Below are 15,456 nucleotides of genomic sequence, written 5' to 3' on the forward strand. Positions count from 1 at the left end.
TGCCCCGGGCTGTGGTTTGCAAGCGGCAGGGATCCGTTGGGAATGGGTGGCCGCGGGCAGGCACCGATGCTGGGCTGCTCCTGACATTTCCGCCTGCGAGTGCCCAGCCAATTGGCGAGGCTGGAGCCGCGACACATGAAATATGATGATTTTCTGCTGAACGGGGGGAGGAGGAGGAGGAGAAGGGGGGAAGAGAGTGGGAGGACTGCTTGCTCCTGATGGTTTACATGCCAGGGGCTGCAGAGAGCACTGGCCAGAAGGGAGTGCGGACCTGCAGCACCCCAGGGGTGCCTCCTGGCTCCCTGCTCCTTGACCAAGAGGATGCCACTGTCACCCAGGTGGGCCACGTGCTGGTGGCACCAGGAAGAACGTGAGGCTGCTGGGGACGCTGCTGTGGGTGCCAGGTCTGGGGACCCTCAGCTCTGGGGGGACCCAACACAACTAGTCCCTGTTGGCTCAGTGTTGTCCACCGGGAGCTGCACGCATGGTGCTTTGCAGCACTTGGCAATGGAGGGCTGAGCTTTTCTGGGGGCTGTGGTTCGGTTTGCTAAAAACCCCAAATCCCACTCCTGGCAGAACGCTTTCTAGCTGTGCCAGGGTTTCGAGGTTCAAACTTTGCAGCCTGATCCTTAGTTTGATGGGAAGCACTTGACAGAGCTCCTCTCTGCATGTCATTAACCCTCTCATGCCACCGCCTGGGATGGAAACCATTAATCCCTAAAATTCAGTTGCCACAAATTTAACCCTGATAAGGAGCGGCCACCCAACTCCCTGAATCGCATCCAGCAGCTGCTCAGTTTTATAATGACTGTGCATTTATCCAAGAGCTGAGTGGCAAGTTTTCCGTTTATTATTCTTCTTCCAAAGCTGGGAGGGGGGGGATCGTATTAAAACCCTCCAAATCATATAATAATATTCCCTAAGAATTGCTGCCAGTGCAAACCCCACCTCCCCCTGCTCCGACTGTGCCGCTGCTGCCGCTTTATTAATTCCTTTGCGCTGTGAGTGACAGTCCTCCCGAAGTGATAATTGGTGCACTGTATCTTTAAAAGGTTAAAACCCTTTTCAAAAAGGCCTAGACTCATAGTGGGAAAAGACAAGAGAGGCTTTGGCTGGCTTGGGATCCAGCAAACAGCTGCTGATTAGAGGCTGCGTCTTTGGGCTGAATTTATTACATATTTTTCAGCAGCAGGGATTCGAGGAGGAAGCTTCCGTTTGGGTTTCTTGCTCGTGGTTTATTTTTATTCCGAGGAATAACAGAGGAAGGATTTGTTCCGGCTGGAGCATGCTCACAACCTGCAAGATCTCCCATTATTAAACTGCCTACTTTGGGCTTTAATATACATGTGGTTTATTTTTTTTGTTGGTTTTATTAGCGTTATTATTATTTGGCAGCGTGCGTCTCTATTTTTTTTTTATTTAATAATTCATTTTGAAAGGAAGCTGATCTCGTCATGAGCTTTCTCCTTCCTTACTTGAAACAGGTGCTAATGAAAGAATGCAAATAGCACCGGCTGAGCCGAACATTTCATAAAGAAGGGAACAGCCACCGACCCCCAAAGCTCCGGGATCTCCTGCCAGAACACAGCAAAGGTAGGCACCTTTGTGATTTCTTTTTTTTTTGTGCTCCCTGTGCATTTTTGCAAACCGTATATTTTTCTCCCCACCACCCTTGCTGCGGGTGCACAACCGGACGGCGAGATTCCATTTTGCCTCCCGAAAGGTGTCAGGTTGCTACCGAAACGCTCGTCCGCTGCACACCGAGCGTGCACGTATATATATATGTGTGTGTGTGTGTGTGTATTCCCTGGGTGGCCGTGCTGGCGCGATGGGCGAGCTCCCCAAGCCTGAGGTAACCTTAGCGGTGTCAATCAGCTCGCAGCCAGCCTGTAACCCTGTCCCCGCCGCGCTCGCTCCTACTTCGCTGCTTGCTCCTGCTTAATTAAGCTCTGGCTGTCGCACGAATTCATCGTCGCTTGACAGCGATTTGATTTTTGCTCGACCTGCATAGATAATGAATATTATGGGTTGGTTTTTTTGGTTTTTTTTTTCTTGTTGGGGGCCGTGGGAGGTGAACGCCGCGTGTGTTGGTGCCGTGGGAGATGGACGGAAGCGCGCAGAGGGGCACGGGCATCCCAGTCGCTGCGTCGGTGGAAAAATGGACATGTTGCTCTGTGGGGAGCCTCGTCCTCCTGGGGGGATGTGGGTGCTTGTGCTGAGGCCCTGCTCCGCTTCCCATCCTGCTTTTATGCTCCCTGCGAAGTAGAAGCAGCTGGTACCTGGTGGTACAGCATGTACAAACATATTAAAATATAATATTTTGAATCCACATTTTAACAGCTCGAGCCCTGCCTGGGGCTGAATCCCCTTTGCCTGTGCAAAGCCTGGGCACTGGCTTTTCTTTTTCACCCTGTCTAATTCTGTTTGCGTGCGCTTGGGGCTGGCAGTCGGGCAGTGCTGGGATCTTATCTGCAGATGTTTGTCCTTTGCTGGGAGCTCAAGTTTTCCCCGTGCTGCTGGGCTGCTGTGGCAGAGGCAGGTGGAGGCATCCGCAGCGGCTGTTCGGCAGCCCCAGGCGTTACCTGGCCGCCACTCTCACTCAGGCTCCGTGTTTTCTGCTGTGTTCCCATAGCTGCGAGCCCAGGCTTGCAGCAGGGACTGCAGTGGCCTCTCCGAGGGCCAAATCCAGCTCTCACTTGGGATCATCCAGCTCCTTCAACCCTGTGAACCTCTCAGGGCAGAAATTAGCCCTTTGTCTGGAAGTTTGCATTTATATCTTGGTGCATTTACCTGTCTTTGAGCAATATATTTATTTTCTCTGTGCATGTGCGAGATTATCTGTAGGTTTTTTTGCCTGACTGTTAAGGAAAGGATCTGCAAAAAGTTCACCCCAATTAATTGCGCAAGCCGAGGGTGGGAAGCAGATGAAATAAAAAACTTATTTTGTATAAACAACCCCTCGAGGCTTCCTAGAAAGAGAACTTGTGAATATCTAACCTGCCAGATAAAAAGTAATCAGAACTGAATATGCCGTCTGGTCTGCGTGCCCCTTCCAAAAGCAGGTAATTTTTAATTAGGAGTTTGTTATGGGTTGCATGCAGGAGAACACGGTTAAGATAAAGGCTTTTGCACCAGCAGTAGGAGGTGACTCTAAGCCTGGGCTTGGGGCTGTGAGAGCTTTGCATCCCAGCCGTGGCAGATCTCTGACTGCTGCTGGGTGCTGCTGACCCCTACCTTGTGCTTTGGGATGCAAAGAAAACACTTTCCCACATCTCGCAGTCCCTCGTGCTGAGGCAGCGATGCTTGGCTCGTGTCAGGGCTGTGTGGTCCTGCAGGGACAGGACTTTCTCTCTGGTTTTCACCCTGTGCCACCAAACGTGCATGACCAATGCTACTTTATTTTTGGAGACTGCGAATCCTCCCAGTCGCAACAAAACACTGGGGGGGTTGGTCTGTATTTCTTCCTCCTTTTGGCCAGCCTGCATGCTCGGCAGGATTTCTGCAAAGCTCTACCATGTGGGAGCTTGCTGCTCGTCTCCAGTCCCGAGCTCTCACTCTGCTCAGGTTGGTAGGAAATGGTTTGGATGAGAAACCTTCCAAGAAAGCCCAAGCAGGTGGTAACTAAGGACGCAAGGGTGGGAAGGTGGTGTTTTTCCTGTCAAATTGTCTCCTGCGCAGGGCATGGGCTTCTGCTCTGCTGCCTCTGGGGCCATAAAACCCTTAATGTGTGGTCCATCCCAGCTCCTCCTCCCAGTTTCTTAAGCAGGACACAGCAGGTTTTGTCTCATGCTGCTCCAGAGCCAGTGTGCTCCTCTGCAGCGGTGTTGGCATCTGAGTCCTTCCAGGAGTTGCTGTTTTATGAAGTCTCTGTAATACCTTGTGATTGGTGCAAGTTGGTAGCATTACTCTGACTTTTAACCTTTTATCACAGAAAGGGAAATGAAACTCTTGTTCTGCTAGGCACTGAAACCCAGGTCATCTGATGGTATTGTGCTTGTGAAGGATGCTGTTGGTTATTTTGGTTGCAATAGTTGTAAAACTCCTATAAATGTACTTTACGTGCAAGGTATTGGCTTACAAATGGCTCTCCAGCATCTTGGCTCCTTGTGGTGAAGATTGTGGCTGGCCTGTCCAGCTGAGTTATGTATGTGGGGATATTTGATGGGAAATTGAGGTAGTTGTGGATGGGCCAAGAAGTTTTCTGGAGTCCTGGAGGAGCCTAGGTTCAGAATGCTTTAAAGGCCTCCTCCTTGGGTACGCTTTAACTCTGGGTTTCCATCTGGACCTGGGCTGCTCCAGCAGTTACCGGAAATCTCAGCTATCTGTGTTCATGTTGAGGAGCTGGTGAGGAAGGGGTTGGTGCCAGGAGAGCAGGAACATAATGTTGACCTAAACCCATTGTTTTTAATTCGATCCACAGGGAGTGAGTCTTTCTGCCTTGTGCTGGTAGAAGTGCAAAGCACTCTCAACTTCTCTGGGGAAAAAAAATGTCTTCTTTCTCCAAGTAAAGCTAATTATCTGCAGCCAGTTCAGTTAAGGCAGGTGTGTAATGCTGGGTTAGCGTGGATGCTCCAAGGAATAGAACATTCCAACACGGTGATTTATTTGACTGTTTAAAGGTGCAAGTTGTTATCTGAAGAGGATCTTCACAAATATATGTAAGCTGGTTGTTACTTACCCATGTTTAACCATGTTACTGAGCTTACTGTCAGAATTTTGTATCCCAAATCTCTTAATTTAGTTCTTTAAAGAGCTCAAACTTTTATGCCAAGAATGGAAATGTAGCAGCTGCATAAACCATAGATTTGCTTAACTCTAATCTCAGTGGTTGACTGAGGTGGTGGTGGGGAAAGCAACACGGCCTTTTCTGTTCCCCTTTAACCTTTCTGCATCTTTTTCTTCTGTGTGGGAAAAGGGGAGGAGGGAGGAGGAGCCATTTGGCCAAGATCTCAGTGTGAGTCCCTGGCAGACTGAAAACACGAGTAATAAGTTTTGACTCTAAGCTCTAACTGCAGAGAGCAGCACTTGCTGATTTTTGCTTTAGATCACTTTTTGCTGGGCAAACATCAGTGCTGCAGGGAAATGGATGCTGGAACGTGTTTCACCGTACAGGTAACCACTATCCTAGATGTGTTTTGTTGCACAGATGATCCTTGCTGTGAGCAGCAGGAGGAACCTCAGCTCCAGGGGTGTGAGTGCAGCAGTGGGGTCTGGGCCATTTGGAGGTGAACGCTGTGACTGGTCGCTGTTACCAATTACTTGAATAATTTAACGAGGCACGTTGTGCGCAGGGTGGCCGCCTAGGCTCTCAGGGGGCCCCATGTGAAAGCCACTGGGGCTGAGGAATGTGGGGTGCTGCTGACATCCCTCGGGAGCAGAGGGAGGAGGAGCCGCACAAATAGGAGCCTACCTGCTGGTCCCAGCCTGGAGTTGGTCTGGATGAGTTGTTGTATCCCAGGATGACCCTGACCCTAGTGGTCCTGGCTCTTCTGCCTCTCCCTGCAGCTGGGAGAAGAGGATCCTGCATTCCTTCTGCTCTGGGGCTGTTTGCAAGCTCCCTGCATAAGAATCCCACGGGATGCGAGACGATGGGTTGTCTGCCCTTTAAACAGCCCAGTTTTTTTAGTGCAGTGGAGAGATTGTCTCTTGTTTGCTTCCCCTCCTATGTGCCGTGTCGTCACACTGGCAGCTCTTGATGTGGGCATCTTTGAAAAGAGCTTGGTCAATAAAATCTGGTGGAGGGACAACCGCAGGTGGCTGGACCATCTCCTGCATCTCTGGAGGAAGGGCCCAGGGCTGCTGCTGACTCATGGCCCTGGTTTGGGGGCTGCCAGCAAAAACAAATGAGTAAACTCTGATGTAACAAGTGATTTGCTGAAAATAAGTCACCGCAGAATTTGTCATTTGGTCAAAGTGCGAGAGAGAAATGCGAGCACCACTCGTGATGATGTCAGGGATGATCTCAGAGTCCTTCAAAATACACCTCTGCTATAAACAAGTCTTCTAACTCTCTCTCTTTAGTTGCCCTTAGAGTTTAAGCACATTTTCTATATCCCAGTGGGTGTTACTGCTCAATGATGGATTTGAAATCAAAAGATCTAGTATGTTTGAAATAACATTTGCAATTGGAGCTCATATGGTCTTGTAGATAATGGCTCACGTGCATTAGGGCAGACTCCTGGGACAGGCTCAGCTGTGCAAGCATAATCCCATCCTAACCCCAGCCTGGTCCCTCTCATCCATGTCCACCCTACGTCATCTGTATTTCAAAGATGTTTCCAGTCCTCCCCAGCCAGCTCCCCTTTGCCTCTGTGTTTTACTCCATGTCAACAAATTTGTCATCCCTCACCCCTGTTCTTATCATCTTTGCTGGGTTCTGTGTTTGTTGTCACAGTCATAGAATCATAGAATGGTTTGGGTTGCAGTCCTGTACGCTGAGTTCCCGTTCACCCCATTTTTGGGTACTTATAATGCATATTTTCAGTTTTGGGGTCTTTTTGTGTTCTTTTGTGTTTTTAATGTAGTCCTGGCATTGTAGTGAGTTTTATGGGAGAGTGAAAACTGCTGAGCCAAACAAGTTGTTTTGTTTTTAATGGCTGTTCAAAAGCAGTTTGGCCAGGTTGCTTCTGAAAACTCTTTGCTGCAGTCAATCTGTTGCTAGAAATGAATTCTCCAGGCAGCCCTGTGCGACAGGGACTTACCAGCAAGCTTCTACCTTACTGACAGTGGCATTTGATGATAACTTAGATTAATGTATTGGACAGTAATTTTATTCAATGGAAAAAAAATGTACTACCTGGCAAGTGAAGGACTTGTACTGTGCAATCCTGGCAGATTGAAGGGAAATATTTAGAGTGGCTTCGTGTCTCCAAACAAGACGTGGTACCCTGCCAAGAGGAGGGAGGTGTCTCTGGGGGTCAGACCACCCACTACAAGGGGTGAACATTGAACCCAGGCCAGCTTCAACAGCAACGAGAAAGTGTGCTAGTGTGTGCGGCTCATGGGCTGCAAGGTGCATGGGGGCAGAGTCAGCAGAGCATGAACCACAGGCTTAAAATAAATAAATAAGGTAACGAATGGAAGATATTGCTGTTGCAGCCAAATGAGTTGCTTTTTAGAGTGCTTAATATATACCTAGCTTAGTTTATAGTGAGAGTGAAAGACGTGCTTTTCAGCTGGGACAGAAAATGTATTATTGAACTCCTCAATTACTCTGTGGATTAAGCATCAATAGGATTTATTTTTCCTTTGTGAAGCTATAGGGACCTGGAAGCAAAAGTCCTGTTGAAAGTTGTTCTCCTGAATCACAGAAAGTATTAATTTTTCTCCATCCTCTGCACACTTGTGTGTCTGTGAAAGGAGATAAGTGTACTGGCTCTCCCAGTGCCAGTGGATAGTTGATCATAGAATCACACAATGGTTTGGATTAGAAGGCATCTAAAGCCCATCTAGTTCCGCCTCCTGCCATGGGCAGGGACACCTCCCACTGGATCAGGGGCTCCAAGCCCCATCCAGCCTGGCCTTGAACACCTCCAGGGATGGGGCAGCCACCACTGCTCTGGGCAACCTGGGCCAGGGCCTCCCCACCCTGACGGGAAAAGATTTCTTCCCAAGATCTCACCTCAATCTCCACTCTTTCAGGTGAAAACCATTACTTATAAACCCTGAAACTTAAAAAAACTTAAAACCATTGTTGGTTGGGTTGATGTTATGCAAGCTCTCATGTGTTTCCCTGAAGTACAGGCAGTTAAGATAAGACTGACTCCTTGGTTCTGCTTTTACAGGAACATGTCATCCTGTAATGCAAAAGTTTTGTTTCTTAGCCTCAGTTCCTTGTTGACACTTCAGTAAATGCTGGGAGTATTTGTGTGGCATGGGCCTAGCTGCTAAGCTGTTGAGTAGGAAGGTCATCTTGCTGTTTGTGTAGATTCCAGGTTCACAGAACCTGGTCTTGGTGGAGATTTCAGGGTGCTCTGTCATACAAAGTAGGTGCTAAAATCAGAAAGGAGATGCCCTTTGGTGTATTGTGCGACAACAGTGAACTTGAGCCATCTGCAGTGGGCAGTGTGCTTGGCCAACCATGGGCTGTGGAGAAGGTGGCTGAGCTGTGTTCATGGGGATGCTGTGGGGAAGGAATCTGTGCACCGTTCACCTCATATTTTATACAATCTGTGTTTTCATAGTTCAGTTTCCACACCCCTTTGTCAACTGGGCAGGGATTGATAATGTAAATAACACCAGAACTCAAAAGTGTGCTGGAAAAGTTGGATGAGGAACACTAGGAAGGTAGCTAAATGCCCAGGACATCTAATTCATCTGCACAATTTGACTTGCTAACGAATGCAGGAGTGTGACAAGTTATAATAAAGCCATACAAAACCTCTGTGGTTTCTATGCCTTTGCTGTTGCAGTTTGAAGGTGCGATGTAGGGCTATGTTCCCCTGTTCCCTCCTGGGTAAAGCAGCTCATCGGTTCTGTCGCTGCATTGTGCTTCCCACCGCTGTCTTCCGGTGTGATTTTATCACCTATGAAGGCTGTGCAAATCACATCAGAATCCTCAGATAGGGACAACTCTAAGGCAGCTGCAATTAGTCTGCATCCATTGTCATTCTGCGCTTTGTTAAGGGATGCTGTGTACACTTTTGTGGCAGGAACCCATCCCTGAGCAGCCTGTTGTTCCTCACAGTGGAAAAGGTTGGGTAAATTGAAAAACTAAGAGGCCAATTTTCTCAGTGAACTGTACAGAGCAGGTTTCTGTTGCTTCTGCTGCTATTTCTGTCAGAGTTTGTATGTTTTTTTCTCAGTCATTTGGATTTTGCTCAGTGTTTGCCATTGCAAAAGCTACTCAGGGACTGAGGCTGGCTCAAGAAGCAGAGCTCCAAGTCAGAAATGCATATTGGGATGAAAATCTTGGTTATGAAAAAATGTTAAGTCCTCCACGACTGAATAACCATAAAATGAACTTGGTCCTCAAAAGCAAACTGCAAAGGTGTGGGAAGAGGGAGAACGCCAACATCAATATCACATAAAGTCTGCAAAGTTAAGCAATCAAAAGATGGACTAAGTAAGCGTTCGGTTGAATATGTAATCCTAACTTCTCTTTGTCTGTTTATCAGATAGAATGCAATCTTGTGTTATTTACAACTTTCAATAAATAGATATTTAAGATAAGCTCGATCATGTAATTAAAGACTTTTGACACATGGCCAGATGCTTTGCCTTTATGTTTGTGTAAATGAGAGCAGAGGGTGGCTGTGTACCACAGCGCCTGTGCTCAAGTGGCTACAAAAAGGGCTCTTTGTCCCAGTAGAACTGCATTTTCTGCATCTAGGTGGTATGGAGGATGGGACCATCCCCTCTGTAGGGCAGCAAGGGAAACTGTAGACATCAACTGGCTAAAGGAGATGAGATGTGTTTTTGCAGCTGTTTATAAAAGGTGTGCCCTCAAGCAGGAGAGTGGCCCAGATTTTCCAGACAGTGTTTCGGGAAGGAAATATAAGCTCCCCATGGGATGGGTGGTGACTGTGCCCTTGCAGTTGAGCTCTGAGCTCCAGGGATCCTGTCTGAGGCTTACTCTGGGTTCCTCATCTCATAGGCTTGCTGGGACCAAAGCTTTGGTCTGCAGCTGAGTCCAAGGTCTAGGGTTGATCTTAAGGTCTGGTCTGGGGCTGAGTCCAGGCTCTAGGGCTGAGCCCAAGGTCTCGGGGTGAACCCAGGATATGGGTCTGAGCCAGGTCTGTGCAGACTTTACCCCAGCAGCCTTTCAGTGCCCTGAGAGAGTGCGACATTGCAGAACCAGGGCTGGGAAAAAGTCTCGCTAGTGTTGCAATTGCAGAGCCCAAGGTGTGAGTGAGACCCAGAGCATGCAACTCATGGAGAAGTGAACTTTGGGGACTTCTAGGACATTTTGAGTCCAGCTGGACCTGCCAGGGGCAACTGAAAAAAATAAGTGCTCCTTGTAGCTAAGAGCTCTGCACCTCAGTGATACGGGTTGTAAACTTAGAGCCTAATTTGAGTGGGAATAGTTTGTGCTGCAAAGATACAGATGAAAGTGGAACATGTCCTGGCCACCTGGAAGACCCTTCCTGGCTGTTATGTGTTCCAGCATCCCTGCAATACAGAAGCATTTCTCGGGGGAAGTGTGGAAATGGGCTCTTGTCACAGAACTGTCCCAGCATCCCGTGGGCACCTTGGCTTTCACAGAATCACAGAATCACTGATGCTGGAACTCATCCAGTCCAACAGTCAGCTCGACACTGCTGTGCCTACGAAACCGTGTCCCAAAGTGCCACAGACACATGTTTTTAAACCCTTCCAGGGATGGAGACTCCACTACTGCCCTGGGCAGCCTCTGCCAGGGCTTCACCACTCTTTCAGTTAAGAGATTTTTCCTAATATACAATTTAACCCTCCCCTGGTGCAACTTGAGGCCATTTCCTCTCGTTCTATTCCTTGTTACTTGGGAGAAGAGCCCAGCACCCACCTCACCGCAACCTCCTTTCCAGGAGCTGCAGAGAGTGATGAGGTCTCCCCTCAGCGTCCTCTTCTCCAGACTAAACAACCCCAGGTCCCTCAGCCTCTCTCATAACCCCTGGACTCCAGAGCCTTCCCTAGCTCCATTCCTTTTTTCCAGATTCACTCCAGTTCCTCTCTTGTCTTTCTTTTTACTGAGGGGCCCAAAACTGAACCCAGGATTCCAGATGTGGTCTCACCATCACCGAGCGCAGGGGACGATCCTTTCCCTGCTCCTGCTGGATGATTTCATATCCTTAGAGACTCCTGTGGGTTGCAGATGGATTTAATCTGAAGAAAAGCATGATGAAGGATTCTGTGTTTGGTGATACAGAGTTGGAAATAAAAGTAGTTCAAAAGAGGAGAGGAATGCTGATTTCATAGTGTTTGTATGCTTGCGCGTTGTCTGCTTTTTCTTAACAGGGTGGAATCATTGCATTAAGTTCTTGATGATACCAGGATACCTTGTTTCTTCTGTTTTTAAGGAAGGTGGAGTTCTTGGTGCTTTAAGTAGGGTGTGCTGCTCCTCTCAAACTTATGCCAATAGAAATCATCCATAAATTTGGTATTTGTAGGCTCGGTATTGACTTTGACTTTTAGTGCTGCAAGGAAAATATTTTCCTCCTATGCACCTATTTCTGCATTTGCACCGTGCTAAAAATCCATGACATGGTACGACCAGCTCCCAACACACAACCCCACTGGCTTTTTGGGGAATGTTTTTTAGCAGTCTAAACCTTTTTAAAACCTGAAAGCTGCATAAGCAGCTTAAACCAGTCTAAAGCCTTAGATCATTTTAAACAGCTTGTGCCAATATAAGGACTTAGATTATCTTAAATACCTTAAACAGATCTAAAGCTTTAGTGAAAGAATTTGGCCAGTCTCAGATTTGGTTGATTATTTGATTGAATTCACAGGGACATTGGTCACCACTGGGTGACTCTGCCCGATGTGCTGGAAGATGCCCTGATTTTTCTCTATCTTACACTTTGGATGTTTGACTCTTCAACGTGTGAACACAGCAGTAAAATCTGAATCAGTAACCTTAACTCTGCCCTCATACTTAGGTCGTGATCATCTCTAACTCCTGCACATTGCCCTGGGTTATTTTGGCTAAACAGGCATCTAATTTGCAGGGGAAAATGAAACCTATTACAGCAGTTGAGGATTTTTCAAAGAATAGCGAGCACCTGAACTGCCCTTTGCAGTCTGAATTCTTATAAATTGCTTATATAGCTTTGAAAATCACATCTTAAGATGTGGTAGCTTAATTAAACCTCTTTACAAATGTGCATAAACAGAGGGATGAGCCCAGACTGTGACTTAGGTTAAGTTGGACATTCTTTATTTTTTTTCTCCTCTGTATCCACTGTATTCACCGTATCCACCTCACCACGTTTGCACTGGCCCAGATCAGCCAGAGAAGTAATGGGATTCCACATTCCTGGACGTGTTCAAGGCCAGGTTGGATGGGGCTTGGAGCCCCTGATCCAGTGGGAGGTGTCCCTGCCCATGGCAGGGGGTTGGACTTGGTGGGCTTGAAGGTCTCTTCCAATCCAGATCATTCTGTGTTCCTCATGGTCTTACTGTAAGGTTGGATTCTTCCTTCATTTTGCAAGGGAAAATCACAAGCAATTCAGGCTAATGGGCTAGGAGATTTTATTGTTTCCTCATTTGAGTTAGATGGAGTTTCACTTCCACACCAGGCAGCCCTGAAAGGCTGAGTTCCTTGCTTTCCCTTAGAGTGCAGCTTCGCTGAAAGCTGAAGGAGCAGCAGCCTCAGGAACATTTCCTTTAGGAGATATGCTGACAATAACCCTACAGCATTAAGAAGACGCTGTCAGTGAAATTTTCTGGTCAAACTTCATAGCTGAGGAAAAGAGCCATCGCGCTTTCCTCCTACTGAGCTCCTGGATGCAATTTTTACAGGTGAGTAGTGTCTGCTTCCCCATGACTGTGGTCCCTGTGGCAGCAAACCGGCTTTTCAGCACGTTGTGCTTTGATGTTGCTTCAGTTCCATTCACACCCTCGCTGCTTTGGCCATGCAGAGTTGAATTTTGTTTGTCTACAGTTCCCTGAAAGGAGGTTTTAGCAAGGTGGGTCCTGGGGTCTTCTCCCGAGTGACAGGGAATATATAAGGGAGCTGGAGTATATCCAGAGAAAGACAACAGAGCTGGGGAAGGGTCTGGAGCCCAGAAGTTCTGGGAGCAGTTGAGGGACCTGGGGCTGTTTGGTCTGGGGAAGAGGAGGCTGAGGGGAGACCTCATTGCTCTCTACAACTACCAGAAAGGAGGTTGTGGTGAGGTGGGTGTTGGTCTCTTCTCCCAAGTAACAAGTGACATGACGAGAGGGAATGGCCTCAAGTTGCACCAGGGGAGATTCGGATTGGGCATCAGGAAAAACGTCTTCACTGAAAGGGTTCTCAGGCCCTGGCAGGGGCTGCCTAGGGAGGTGGTGGAGTCCCCATCCCTAGAGGCGTTTAAAAGATGGGTGGATGAGGTTCTTGGCGATATGTTGTTTTAGTGGACAGGAAGGGTTGGTCTTAATGATCTCAAATGTCTTTTCCAGCCCAGTGATTCTATGAATTTATCCTTATTGGGAGCACTGCAGCAAAGGGAGTTTGTGGCTGTGCACGCAAAGTAATGTTAACCTGAAACTCTCTTCTCAGTTGCTGTATGTAATGCAGTGTTGGAACGGACCCAAGTAAATTGGAGATAGAAGTGTGACAGTTCGCAGTGAAGACTAACAGGGAGCAAACCTGGGATCTCCATTCATTGTCCTCACGGGCTCTGCCATGTGCAGTATCTGCTTTTCAATCTGGCCTACAGATCGGCAAAACAGATGCACACAGAACTCTGACATTGTCTCCTCACAATATTGGAGAACTTTCACGTCTGAGAACTGTTTTAACTTGCAAGAACTTTAGAAAAGTAACAAAAAGTTTTAGTTTCATTTTTAGCAACGGCTGTTTTGCAGGCTCGAGTGTTAGATCGCTAACACAGGGTATTCACAGCGCAGCTGCTAATAACTTCTGGTCTCCTGCATTTTATTCACTTAAAAATTAATGTAGTTATTATTCATAGAAGTAGTAGGTGAGCGCTTGCTTGAAGGTGAATTGCTTTCTTTCAGCCTGCCAAGCTCCAAATTCTCTTGCAGATAGTATCTTTCATACTCAGAGCAAGACGCCTGAATGCTACCTTAGTATCTCTGAGAATATTGGATAGAAAAAAGAGGGATTTTACAAAACACCTATTTTTTTTAAGAGCAGATTGACAGAAAACAACATAAAATACATCCAGAAATTCCTGGAGTGCTGGAGATTTCAGTGCTGGTGATCTCAGCGCTGGCGATCTCAGCCCAAGTCTAGCTCCTTGATCCTCTCATTGTGGATGCAGCTCTCTAGTACATGATTAATAAAGTTCCTTTCCTTTCTTAGAATATCTGGCCCAAGGAGTTTGGGATTAAGTTTGCTAGAAATGTAAACACGTTGCAGCTGGGGAAACCACAGCTGAACTGGGGCAGGGAGCAGAGCAGCCTGATAAATCTGATTTTCCCTTTTGGGCTGCCTTCCCCTCTCTGTACCCTGGTGATCAGGGCTGGGTTTGCTTCTGCAGGCGTCCTGTAAAGCTGGGGATTTCGGTGCCCCTCTCTGCTCGGATGAGATGAGGTGTGCTGGTCGCTGTTGGGCTTTCTCCTTTTCTGCAGAGCTGAGCTGGTGCCAGCGCTGGTGCTGGAGCTGGACTGGTGCATCTCTTCTGTGGAAACCCACGCAGCGCCTGCTTCCTCGCTAGTGACAACTTGGTGCAATGACTTTTTTTTTTACCCAGTTTAGCTGTTTTTTTGGTTTTTTTTTTTTTTACTCTCTGTTTGCTGCAAACTCCAGTCTCAGCTCTGGGTACCTCTGGCTGCAGGCTCAAAGCAAAACTAAAGGAGCTGGTGCAGGTACACCTTTAGCAGCTTCTTGCTCTCAGAGCTGTATTCTGTCCCATTGACAGAAATATGAGAGAAAACATTTCCTAAAGCCAATACTAATAGAAGAGAAAGAGCTTTTTTTCCTTCCCTCTGCCATGTTTCCAGTCCCCTCTCACAGTTGCTAGGTCTGGCAAGCAGGCACCAGTTGCAGAGCAACAACCTGGGGTGCAGTTGGAGTGAGGTTGGGCAGAGGGGTCTGCTGGACACAGGGCTTGGACCTTTCCTGTCACTACATCTGGGAGAGAAAACAGAAAGAAGCTGCTTGTTCCACTGCTGTTCACAGCTAGACAGCGGAACAGCGACCAACCTCTGCTAAAGGGAGGATTCAGTAGGTTTAATATAGAGTGTGGTGCTCGATGTGCATCACCCCAGGGCCCTGGCAGCTCCCACATCCTCTCTGTGCTTTGCTGGGGGCCTTCGTGAACCTGAAGCTGGGAACAAATGTCAATGGATTGGGTATGCGACAAGTGGTGTTCAATTCTGCACCAGCCGTTACGGGATGTTAAGAATAATTCAGTGTCTATGGGGCAGCAGCAAGGAGCCCAGCTGCCTGATGCAGGCAGTCGAGGTGAGATGTTTCCAATTTTCTTTTCTCCTCGGTTTGTTAACACATAAGCAAACCACAGTGGTACAAACAAATCGCTGTTAATCCACCCAGCAACTGCACCTTCCTTGGAAGGGGCCCTGATTTCCGAAAGCGCTGCCATCCAGGACAGCATTTAAGCATGTGCTTGCCTGTTAGCTTGTGTTTAATTGCCATCCTGGATAATGTTGTACTTCATCGTTTTCTTAAATGCTTTTCTGAGTCAAGGCCGGTGTTGGCATCCTGTGGGTGCCGCATCCACCACGTGAAGAGCTGCTGGTGGTGGACGTGGCATCCCAGCCCCTTGTGGTGTTGGATGTGGCATCTCAGCTCGGCGTGTAGCGTGGATGCAGCATCACAACCCTATGTTGGGGCATGGTTTAGCGTTT

The 15,456-nt window shown here is 47.7% G+C and overlaps 1 protein-coding gene across 6 annotated transcripts in view; it reads left to right on the forward strand.

Annotated features, from left to right (window-relative positions):
• The first annotated feature begins 280 nt into the window (after nucleotides 1-280).
• Nucleotides 281-15,456, forward strand: part of HIVEP3 (HIVEP zinc finger 3) — a 305,688-nt gene continuing 290,512 nt past the window's right edge. For 5 of the 6 annotated variants that reach the window (XM_069875195.1, XM_069875199.1, XM_069875197.1 and 2 more), the window contains exon 1: nucleotides 1,090-1,593. The gene's annotated coding sequence lies outside the window, so the exon portion shown is untranslated. Of the gene's footprint in view, nucleotides 339-1,089; nucleotides 1,594-15,456 lie in introns of those variants that run through there. The other variant, XM_069875196.1, reaches the window with a different exon arrangement.

Source organism: Phaenicophaeus curvirostris, chromosome 23 (assembly GCF_032191515.1).
Source record: "Phaenicophaeus curvirostris isolate KB17595 chromosome 23, BPBGC_Pcur_1.0, whole genome shotgun sequence".
In the NCBI taxonomy this organism is placed as follows: domain Eukaryota; kingdom Metazoa; phylum Chordata; class Aves; order Cuculiformes; family Cuculidae; genus Phaenicophaeus; species Phaenicophaeus curvirostris.